Source organism: Coffea eugenioides, chromosome 5 (assembly GCF_003713205.1).
Source record: "Coffea eugenioides isolate CCC68of chromosome 5, Ceug_1.0, whole genome shotgun sequence".
Classification (NCBI taxonomy): Eukaryota; Viridiplantae; Streptophyta; class Magnoliopsida; order Gentianales; family Rubiaceae; genus Coffea; species Coffea eugenioides.
In genome coordinates, this window is record NC_040039.1 from 36,595,517 (window position 1) to 36,608,116 (window position 12,600).

Below are 12,600 nucleotides of genomic sequence, written 5' to 3' on the forward strand. Positions count from 1 at the left end.
AGATCTATTAATAAAGAAATCTTCAAACCCTTCACTTGTATATTCAATATAAACATAGCTCTAATAAGTCGACATTTGTTGGCATCAAAGTTAAAACACATATTTATAGAAGAAATATGGTCAAGAATTATTGTTAGAATCTCAACTTTACATCTACAAATCTTTTGTAAAATTGATAAGTATGTATTTTGTGTGTTTTAAATGTATTTTATTATTTAGTTTTGGTGTGTTTCATTTATTTTTATAGCTAGTTAACTAGGTTTTTAGCGAACGTTGACATTTTATGGTTTAAGTGTCAAAACTTGTATTTCTATCAATTTTAATGGTGAAAACTTCATGTTTTTGTATGTTTAATGATTCAATCATAAAATGGAATGAATTGAGAAGATATTTGGATGACTGTCGATGATTTTAAATGACTTAAAGAAGATATGAAGTGCAAAATGTTCAAAGGATGAAATGCAAGTTAAGACAGCTTTGGACCTTGTGATATTTCGGCTATATCTTGAGATAAAAGAATCGGATTGAGGTGATTCTTGTGCCATTTTGAAGCTAACACATATTAAGATTTCTTATGAAGATATCAAAATCCAGTTCAGCAGTTTTCATAGTCAAAATGTCAAAATACAGTCAGTCATTTTTGCTGTGAAAAGCTGAAATAGGAGGATTGATTAGTCAAGGGTATTTTGGTTATTTCTTAGTCTACAGAGCTCCAAATTGGATAATTCTTGAGGCATTGAAAACTAACTCAAAGGCCTACAGTTTTTATGTTTTGTAAAATAACTAATTCAGCCTCTATCATTAAGAAAATATCAGTTGAAATGGTGCTAACCTTGCAGAAGTGAAAATGTGAGCTCTGAAAATTTGGCATCTGGTCGTGTATTCTCCACTATTTTTTTGCAACTTGAACATCAACTTTTTCTACATTACATAGCTTTTCTAGCTATTCCCAACTCAGAATTTTGGCTGCAACTATAAAGGAAATGCATGAAAACTTGAAGAAGTATCTTTTAGGAATCTTAAAGAGCATTTCACATCAACTTTAATATCTTATTTGTACCTTGGATTCCTCTATAAATAGAAATCTTGGGAAATATTTTCATAACTTTGGGAGGCCAGAGAAACCCCACAAAAATATAGTTTTCATTAGAATTTCTTTAGTTCACTAGTTAGGGTAGATAATATAGTTAGTGTAGTTTATCCTTGTACTTGTAGCTATACTTAGATGAAGATGAAGAAGCAAGGTGGAGAGTTTGACCTCATGTGACAAAGGTGATATTCTTCTAGTACTTTCTCTCTTGTATCTGATTTCATGTTTAGTTATTATACAAGTTTGGATTGTTGTTTCAATATGTGTTTCTAAAGTTTATACCTTGAGTTTTTGTTATACTTTCTATGATTGTATTGAGTTAATTTCTTGGCTATTTATTATTTTGAACAAGTTATTTAGCACTTTTGCTCTTCCAAATCATGATTAACTTGGTATCATTAATTGTGATTACCTAAAGACCTAAAGATGTTGTTTCTTCAATAAAATTGGGATTTAACACTAGTTCAATAAGTACTAAATCGAAGGAGTACACTCACGAGAGTAAAGGTGCTCTTATGTGGCTTTAGTGGCTTGTTCCATGTAATTTCATAGAGCCATTAACTTGTAACTAATTTCATAACCATGAGAATAGGTATGGATTAGTTATAAGTATAGTTGATTCACTACAGGAGTAGGTTTCACATGGATTAGTTATGGAAATTACGCCATAACTAATCAAGATAGTAATATTCAATGATCCAAAAATATCACTTGTATGAGTAGTTAGGAATACCATATTCTAAGAAGATTTCATTTGATATTTTCTTGCATAAGTTTATCATATTTTTATTTTCTTTAATTTGTTGGCGGTCTAAATAATAGAGAAGCTTTAATAGTGCCGGCAATTGACATTCTTTCTCATAGGTTCAACCCTTAATACCCTATACTCAATTATGACCTGTATGCTTGTAAAAAATCGCGTGTAAGGTATTTAAAATTTTATAAATATAAAATTTGAATATGGAACGAGTTTAATCGTTATATGCATACATCACACTCATTAAAAATGTCCATCAAAAGATGTCAAATAATGGAGTTGAAACCAAATTGCGCAAGTTGCAGCAGCCAAATCTAACCGAAAATATTTTTTCGCCCTTTTATTTTCCATTAGGTTTTGCTCGATAAGTATATCTTTAGTGTGTTTTCAGTGTATTTTATTAGTTAGTTTTGATGTGTTTTATTTAGTTTTATAGCTAATTAACTAAGTTTCTAGTGAAAATATTCATTTTGCGGTTTAAAGTGTAAAAATTATATTTCTATGAATTTTAATGGTAAAAATTTCATGTTTTTGTTGGTTTAATGATTCAATTATCAAAGGGAGTGAATTGAGAATATATTTGGATGATTATTGATGATTTGAAATAGTTTAAAGAAGACATGAAGTGCAAAGAGGAAATGCAATTAAGTTCAAAAGAATGGAAGTTCCATAGTTTTGATACCTTGTGGTATTTCAACTATATCTTGAGCTATAAGTATTTGATCAAGGTGAATCTTATACCACTTTGAAACTAAGAGATAGAATACATTTGGTGTGAAGCAATCGAAATCTAGTTTAGTCGTTTTCCTAGTCAAAAACTCAAAATACAGAAGTGTAATTTCATTGTCAAAAGATGAAACAAAGTTCCAACCTGGTGGCTGTCAAACTACCAAAAATAAAATTTATATTAGACCTACTACCAAAACTAAACGAGTATAGTGGTGAGTAGTGTAGTCTCCTCAGGGAACCGGTAGATTTATCACACACAAATAATTTGAAAATTTTTGAAAACGAGAGATAAATGAAACAAATTAAAGACATAAGATTACTAAAAAAACAATCACAATAAATGCAATAACTCAAGAATGAAATAAACAATTAATTGACATAACCTAGTCAAGGAGATTATCTCGGCATCGATTCACACAATTGATCATAGATACTAGGGATAATTCACACGTTCGCAAATAAATTGGTTATAACAATTTAGCCACCGCCAAACCACCAATCTCTCCTTAATTATATGGTAGTCTAGAGACGCTCTTAAACTACTCTCTTGTAAATTAGATAACCCCAGAGACGCTCGAAGGATTTAATCTATTCACAATTTTAGGAATTAGAAATACCCAATTCTAGTTAAATAACACACATGCGGGTTCATTTAAACTAAATTAATTATTTCTACGACTCAGATTAAACTGCTTGCGAGGCACTGAAATTGTGTCGTGCGCCACTACTTTAAAACAATCAAGTGATACACACCCTTGTCCTAATTGGCAGTATACTATTCAGACAATTGAACAACTGGCCACATTGATCCAATAAATCCAAACAATAATAGGCTGTTAAAACAGAGAATAATTAAATACCCACAAACGCTGAATTTAGAATAATAAAAAACATCTCACAATTGTTTGTGCACCGAGTCTTGATTATTTCTTAACTAGATAAAAGAACTAGCCTTGCTGCATAATCACGAAGCAATTGAAGGCTTTCATGGAGTTTAGCCGATTGAAGTAAAGAGCGGCACAACCGCTAGTCTCGAACTCCCGTTGAGAACGAAAAGAAAAGCAAAGATAAAAAGGTTCGAGCTTTTGAAGATAAAAACTCCTAGTCTATTGCTGTTCTCTTTTAAAGCTTTGCCGCCGTCCTTTTAGCTAACAAGGTGATTGTTTCTATAAGGAATCCCTTTCTGTATTTTTCTCTTCTTTAGTTGTTGTCAAAAGAGAGACTCTGAAGATGTCTTCTAATCCCACGTAACTTCCAATTACATCTTCCAAGAATAGCGGCAAGCTCCTAGGGATAGGTCCCGCGATCCGTCTTTTTCACGCAGCTCTGCGGTTTCTGGCGTGGGCACGCTCTGGAAGGACTAGTCTTCTGGAATTTGGCTTCTTTTCACCACTTTTGACACCAATCGCCTGCAACAGACACAAATACCAATTACGGGTAGAAACCCATTACTTTGCGTGATAAGTGGCTAAAATTGAGACCAAATACCATCAAATAAAATACACAATTATCTCACTATCAAATCCCCCCACACCAAGACAATGCTTGTCCTCAAGGATCTCGGAGCTCAGAAATACAATCACAGTTACACACATGTAGCAGTCCACTATGCGAGTACAAATATCCTATCCTTCTAACAATGTTATCAAATTCAGAAATTGCAAAACTTAACTCTCTCTTATAGAATGTTATATGATTGCTCACCACACCTACATGAAACACAAAGGGTTACTCTCGCCACACAATAAAATGACATTACCATATGCTTGCTAATATATCACATCGCCACCACTGAATCCAAATTTAATGCAAAAATCAAAGGGTCTTGATGCGGGTTGTAATGGAGCTCAGGCACGAGGTTGATCAAACAAGTAATTTAGGTTCATTATGTCAAAAAAAACAACATTGACCCCACTGCATGAATTCCAATTTCATCCTTCATTCCATTGATCTTTTCAAAGCCTAACCATAACTTTCCCAAAAAATTAGTAAGTGCAAACACAACTAAGGACTTCACCCATTTTTCTCAACAGAACACATATAGACAAAAGCACTCTTTTTTCTCTTTTTTTTTTCTCTTTCTTTTTTTTCCTTTTGTTTTTTTCTTCTTTTTTTGTTTGTTTTTTTTGTTTGTTTTTTTTTCTCTCTTTCTTGGTGTGCTCCTTTCTTCTCTTTCTCCCCTTCTCTTTTTTTTCTTTTTCTCTCTCTTTTTTTTTGTTTCAAATACGCCCAACTACATGGGGATATAGACACACTTGCTAATTTCAATCATCTCCTTTCAACCTAATTCGAAATCATCATGCACTGAAATCAAGACATTCCTTTGACACAAGATAGAAACAAAGAGAATCAAACACAAGAGCTTTAGGGGTGACAAAATGAGTTTTTAAACAAAGAAAATGTCCAGGCTCAACCATGGTCAATTAGGGAAGATCTGATTAGGATTGGTCTTTAAAAAGCTAAAAATGGTGAACCTAAGTGTTCTTATCATTTTAATGCATCAAACTCAGGGATGTGATCTTGACATGCACAACAAAGCAAGTTCTAGAACAATCAAATCATATGTGATATCACTCAATGAAAGAAAATAGAGCAGTTATCAATGCAATGCTCATTGGCTCGACAGCTCACAAAATGGTTACTAATCGCCAAGTCTTGCAAAATTCATCATTCAATTCCATTATCAAGAAGATAAAACATTTAACCACATAATATCACTGCTCCTACTTGTAGAGTAATTGCAATCATCATCATAGCATCAAGTTCTAGACATTTTCAACTGTAGCCAAACGAACTCATCATATATCTATTTTTCCTTTTTTTTTGTTTTTTTTTTCAATTTAAAGAGCTAGGACTACTCCCCCCCCCCAACACCAGAAACCTACATTGTCCTTAATGGAGCAAAGAAAAATAGAAACCAAAAAGAAAGGAATTAGAGCTTCCCTGAAAGCCGAAAGAATGCAATGAAAGCACAATAGGGGAGGAGGATGAGGCGGCTGAAAGCCAACATGGGCAAAAAAGGCTGCCAGTTTTTTGCGTCTAAATGGAAGTGTGGACTTGCAAGGCTCTCTTTTTTTCTTTCTCACAATGGTTAGAAGGCGTGGGCACGCCTTGAAACCCATAGTTTTCTGTTTATCAAACTCTAATTCCTGCAAAACGTCACAAAACACACCCAGGACCTACAATAAAGATTTTCTATCAATAGGAATCCAAAACAACCTGATCTTGAACACAAAAATATGAAATAAAAACACAAAAAATGATTAAAATTTGAAACTCTTGGGTTGCCTCTCAAGTAGCGCCTCTTTTTAACGTCTTTGGCTAGACATTGTCCTGTTTATTCTCGGAGAATAAATCTTGTGACACGTTTCAATGCTTCATCCTCTATATAATCTTGATAACCCTCGCAAATAGAGTAATCATTGAGCACACGAGGTACGGTCGTCCATGGATTTGTAGATGGTGCCAGACAAATAAGTAATGACCTTAATTCTTCATTCACTCCTCCATCACGAGCACTTATTGGTTCGAGATATTTTGCCATCGTGACTCTTAACTTATTCCTGTCATGAAATTCAAAATCTTCTGGTATAATAAAATCAATCTCACTAACAAGAATTAAATAATAAGAGTCAGGAGAATATTGATTAATGAATGGAGAAGATGTCACCGCATTTGGAAATTGTTCACTGGATTCATTCACTTGAACAATTTGATATTGGGGTTCCATTTCTTGTACTTCAATTCCCTTTTCAACTGCATCTTTAGATTCTTTTTCTTGAGACTCTTGCAGTTCCATGTCATTTGTCAGGATAATTGTACTCTCATCTTCTGTAAGGTCGTTGATGGTCGGTGAGGGCAATTCTTCATACATTGGAGAAATCAGTCAATTCACGCCTTCCATCTTCTATCTCTTTAATCATCCTTTGTGTCTCCTGGTGAAAATCTATTGTCTCCTGATGAAAATCCATTATTTCCTGTTGAAATTGATGTGTGTTAACAGCTATTGATTTTATCATTTCTTCAAGAGACATATCTAACATAGATGATGGTTGTTGAGACTCTTGTTGTTGAAACCCATTGGCCTGGTCGCATAATTAAAATCATCCCACCATCCTTGATCATACTCGTTTGAATAAGGGTCAAATCACGTTTGATATTGAGGTGAAAAATCTGTAAAAGTGTGGATTGGAACACTCATGCCATCTTGAAATGTAGGGTATATGTCTGTTGAATAATCTGAGATAAAATAACTTCCACAATTTGCAGCAGCCAATTGATCATTAGAAAAAGCATGAGTCTCATAACCCCTTCTAGAAATAAAATCTAATCAATCACCAAAATATGGAAAATTAGCAGCCATAAATTAGTTAAAAAATAAGAGAAGAAAAGAAAAGAAATAAAAATGAAAATGAAAATAAGATGAAGTAAAAAAGAAACAAATTAATCAGATACCAGTTCCCCGGTAACGGCACCAAAATTTGGTGGCTGTCAAACTACCAAAAATAAAATTTATATTAGACCTACTACCAAAACAAAACGAGTATAGTAGTGAGTAGGGTCGTCTCCTCAGGGAACCGACAGATTTATCACACACAGGTAGTTGGAGAATTTTTTAAAGAGAGAGATAAATGAAACAAATTAAAGACGTAAGATTACTAAATAAACAATCACAATAAATGCAATAATTCAAGAATGAAATAAATAATTAATTGACACAACCTAGTCAAGAAGATAATCTCGGCACCGGTTCACACAATTGATCATAGATACTAGGGATAATTCACACGTTTGCAAATAAATTGGTATTAACAATTTAACAACCACCAAACCACCAATCTCTCCTTAATTATATGGTAGTCCAGAGATGTTCTTAAACTACCCTCTTGTAAATTAAATAACCCCAGAGACGCTCGAAAGATTTAATCTATTCACAACTTTAGAAATTAGAGAGACCCAATTCTAATTAACAAACACACAAGCGGGTTCATTTAAACTAGATTAATTATTCCTATGACCCAAATTAGACTGCTTGCGAGGCACTGAAATTGTGTCGTGTGCCACTACTTTAAGACAATCAAGTGATACGCACCCTTGCCCTAATTGGCAGTATATTATTCAGGCAATTGAATAACTGGCCACATTGATCCAATAAATCCAAACAATAATAGGTTGTTAAAACAGAGAATAATTAAATACCCGCAAACGCTGAATTTAGAATAATAAAAAAGATCTCATAATTGTTTGTGCACCGAACTTTGATTATTCCTCAACTAGATAAAAGAACTAGCCTTGCTGCATAATCACGAAGCAATTGAAGGCTTTCATGGAGTTTAGCCGATTGAAGTAAAGAGCGGCACAACCGCTAGTCTCGAACTCCCATTGAGAACGAAAAGAAAAGCAAAGATAAAAAGGTCCGAGCTTTTGAAGATAAAAACTCCTAGTCTATTGTTGTTCTCTTTTAAAGCTTCGCCGCCGTCCTTTTAGCTAACAAGGTGATTGTTTCTATAAGGAATCCCTTTCCTTATTTTTCTCTTCTTTAGTTGTTGCCAAAAGAGAGACTTTGAAGATGTCTCCTAATCTCACGTAACTTCCAATTACATCTTCCAAGAATAGCAGCAGGCTCCTAGGGATAGGTCCCGCTGTCCGTCTTTTTTACGCAACTCTGCGGTTTCTGGCGTGCGCATGCTCTGAAAAGACTAGTCTTCTGGAATTTAGCTTCTTTTCACCACTTTTGATACCAATCGCCTGCAACAGACACAAATACCAATTACGAGTATAAACCCATTACTTTGCGTAATAAGTGGCTAAAATTGAGACCAAATACCATCAAATAAAATGCACAATTGTCTCACTATCACAACCAGTTGAGGGTATTTTGATCATTTCTTGGTCTACAGAGCTCCAAATTGGATGATTCTTGATGCATTGGAAAGCAACTCAAAGGGTTACTAATTTTATGTCTTTTACGAGAGTTATTTCAGCCTCTATCATCAAGAAAAATACGGGTTGAAATTGGACAAAAAATAGAGCAAGAATGAAATCTGTCCAAAATTGAGCAAACTAGCAGAAGCAATACGTGGGGTGCAATACGCAACCTAAGGCCACCTATTCATCATTTTTAGCTGCAACTTGCTCTGCAACTTGTTCTTTGTTCACACAACTTTTTAGCTCAATTCTAGCAAGCAAAATCAGCTGTATCTGACCAAGAAGAGTGTGGAAACTTGGAGAACAACTCTTGGTGAGTTTAAAAGCCAACTGCGCATACCAAGAAACAACTCACCTTGAGCTTGAATCCTTTATAAATAGCAGTCTTTGGAGACCATTTTGATAACTTTGGAAGGTTACAGAAATTCTACAAAAATGTAGTTTTCACTAGTTTTTCTTATTTCATTAATATAATATAGTTAGAATAGTTTATCATTCTTGTATTTATAGATAGATTTGGATGAAAATTGGAAGAGCAAAGATGGAGAGTTTGAAACTCATGTGACAAAAGTCACTACTCTTCTATCACTTTCTCTTTTGTATTTGATTTCATGTTTAATTATAATACAAGTTTGATGTTTGTTTTCATGTTTTGCTAAAATTTATGCATAGACTTATGGATGAACTTTCTATATCTTGTTAGTGAAGTTTACTTGGTTATTTAATGATATTATTTTAAACAAGTTATTTATCACTTTTACTTATCTAACATGATTAACCAGCCAGTAGTTGTGACAATCTTAAGGTGTTAAATTTGCAATGAGAATTGAAATTTAACACTAGTTCAAGAAAGTGATAAATTTAGGAAATACACTCACTAGAGTAGAGGTGTGCCTATGTGGTTTTAGTGACTTGTTTCATATAATTTCATAAAAGAAATATACTTGTAGTTAATTTCATAACCACGAGAGTTTGTATGGTTTAACTACAAGTAAGTTGATTCACTACGAGAGTAGGTTTCATATACATTAGAAAATTATGCCATAACTAGTTAAGATAATAGCATTCACTTAACCGGAAACTTTATTTACAAAAGTAGTAAAAAATTTCATAACTCTAAGAGTTTTCTATTATTATTTTTATTACTTTTATCTCATGTTTATAATGTAGATTCAATTTCTTGCACTTATGATAGTCTAAATAGTAAAGGAAACACCATAATATAGATTCCATTGACCCCTATGCTCAATAAACGACTTTTTTACTTGCGAAAAATTGCGTGTAGGGTATTTAGAATTGATAAATATAAAATTTAATTATGGATGAATTAATTGTTATATGTATATCTGCGCTCGTCAAGTTTTTGGCGCTGTTGTCGGGGAAAATTTGCTCAATATCGGTGCTAAAATAACTTTATTAATTAGACTTTTTATTTATTTTTCTTGTGTTTGTTGTATCTAGTGTCTTAATTGTTGTTTTTAATGTCTTTTTGAGTCTTTGTTTATGTTTTCTTGTATGTTTAGAGTCATCTATTTTTCTTGACTAAATGTGTTTTTGAATTACTTTAAAAGCATGATTAAGGCCTGTCTTAAACATCCAAATGTTGTGCCTGTCTTACCGGTTTCGTATCATCCTCGAACCTTATCCGGTGCATGCATAGGGACGGGTTTATCCCTTTGATATCTACTATGCTCTACCCGATCGTCTCCTTATGATCCCTAAGGAGTCGCACCAGTTTTTCCTCTTGACTTGGAGATAAGTGTGCGAAAATGATTATCGGAAGTGTCTCTCGGTCTCCCAAGAACGCGTACTTCAGATGTCTCGGAAAAGGCTTTAACTCTAATTCCGGTGCCTGCACAACTGACGGCAACAATTTTGCATGAGTTTCTGGCACAAAAAGAGAAGTAAGCTCATACCTTGGAGGGATGGTTGGAAGTGCATGTAAGGCTTCAATTGCATGGTGTAACTCATCCCTCATGTCCACATTAAGGGTTACACCCAACTCGAGATGCTTGGTCAACGCCACCTCCAGTGCGTCTTCACCATCCAACTCGAAGGTTTCCTGTACAATGGGTTTAAGAACACTCAAAGCAAAGACTGAGTTAGACTCTTCTGGGTATTTCATCGCCTAAAAAATATTAAAGTTTATAGTTTCACCATCAAACTCCATTGATAAAGTTCCCTCATTCACATCTATTTTAGTCATGGCAGTGCTAAGAAACGGTCTACCTAATAGAATAGGTGACGGAGTTAACGACTTTTCATCTCCCATATCCAGGATATAAAAATCTGCAGGAAAGACTAATTCATTTACCTGAACCAAAACATCCTCAACTAACCCCTCTGGGTAGGCATTGGTGCGGTCGGCTAGTTGGATTATGATGGCCGTCTCTTTTAATGGCCCAAGATTCAGGGACGTATAAATGGTTTTTGGCATCACGTTGATTGACGCCCCTAAATCCAACATGACTCTCCTGATCGGTGTATTTCCTATCATACAAGGGATCGTGAACATACCTGGATCCCCACATTTGGGTGGGAGTTTTCTTTGGAGTATGGCTGATGCGTTTTCTCCCACCGCTACTCTTTCATCCTCTCTTTTATGGGTGCACAAGTTCTTGAGAAATTTCGCATACTTCGGTACTTGCTTGATTGCATCCAACAAAGGGATGTTGCTCTCCACTTTTCTGAATACGTCCAAGATCTCTTTTTCTTTCTCCGCCTTCTTCGTCTTCTCCAACCTGCATAGAAAATGAGGTAAATTAGATTTAATGGGTATTGATGGAGTAAGGATTATCTTAGGGTCTCCATGAATGTGTCATTCTTCCTCAATCTCCTTTTCTATCTTCTCCTCACTTTTGCTTTTCGAATTTACCAACTTAGGTCCCTCCACCTCTTTGCCACTCCTTAATATCATGGCACTTACATTCCTGGGATTTGCCTCGGGTTGTGGTGGCAATTTTTCATAAACGTGGGACTCCAGGCGATTAATGACAGTTGCCATTTGACTCATTCGAATCTACATGTCTTTCATATCTGCTCTGGTGTACTGTTGAAACTGAGTAGTGCTTGCGACTAGGGTCCTAGTCTCCTGCTGGAGTTGAGTGGTAGTCGTGGCCAAATTCTTGACAATCTCCTCCAAAGAACTTCCTGAATTGGAGGACGAGGGTTGAAACTTTTGTTGCCAAGGTTGCTGAAATCCTGGTGGATGATTGGAGAATGGATTCTGTGGCCTATTACCATAGCTAAAATTGGGGTGGTCTCTCCAACTCGGATTGTACGTGTTGGAGTATGGATCGTACTGCCTACGAGACCCGGGCACGCCTCCAGCCATGTTCACTTGTTCAACCCCATCCTCTTGCAACATAGGGCATGAGTCAGTGGGGTGGTCCATATTTGTGCAGATTCCACAGGCCTTTGCTTGGTACCCATTTTCCATAACTAATTGTCGAACGAAGGAAGTTAGCTCTGATAGCTGCTGCTGAATGGACGACGTCTCTACCTCATTAACCCTACGGGTAGGGTTACTCTCACGGAAACCAAACTGTTGAGAATTTTCTGCCATCGATTCAATGAGTAGCCACGCTTCTCTTGGTGTCTTGTTTGTCAACGCTCCCCCACTCACAGCATCAATGATACTCCTATCGAAAGCTTGGAGTCCCTCATAGAAATATTGGATCAATAGTTGTTCACTAATTTGATACTGTGGGCATCTAGTGCACAACTTATTGAACCTCTCCCAGTAGTCATATAAGGATTCTCCAGGATACTACTTAATGCTGCATATCTCTTTTCTTAGACTTGCAGCCCGAGATGCAGGAAAGAATTTTTTCAAAAATTTCTTCTTCAATTGAGCCCATGTTGTGATGCTACCCGCAGGTAGGTAGTACAACCAATTTTTCGCTACATCCTTGAGGGAGAAAGGGGAGGTCCTAAGTTTAATTTGCTTCTCAGTAATTCCTGGAGGCTTCATACTGGAGCATACCACATCGAACTCCTGGATGTGTTTATGGGGTTCCTCACCCGAGAGGCCATGAAACGTGGGTAGGAGGTGAATTAATTCTGACTTCAATTCGAATGAGGTATTTTCAGCCAA

The 12,600-nt window shown here is 35.5% G+C and overlaps 1 non-coding gene across 1 annotated transcript; it reads left to right on the forward strand.

The window, feature by feature from the left end:
* The first annotated feature begins 12,199 nt into the window (after positions 1-12,199).
* On the forward strand, positions 12,200-12,306 carry LOC113772663. Its single transcript, XR_003468626.1, has one exon. It is a non-coding gene; the product is annotated as a small nucleolar RNA R71 (small nucleolar RNA).
* The last annotated feature ends 294 nt before the right edge of the window (positions 12,307-12,600 follow it).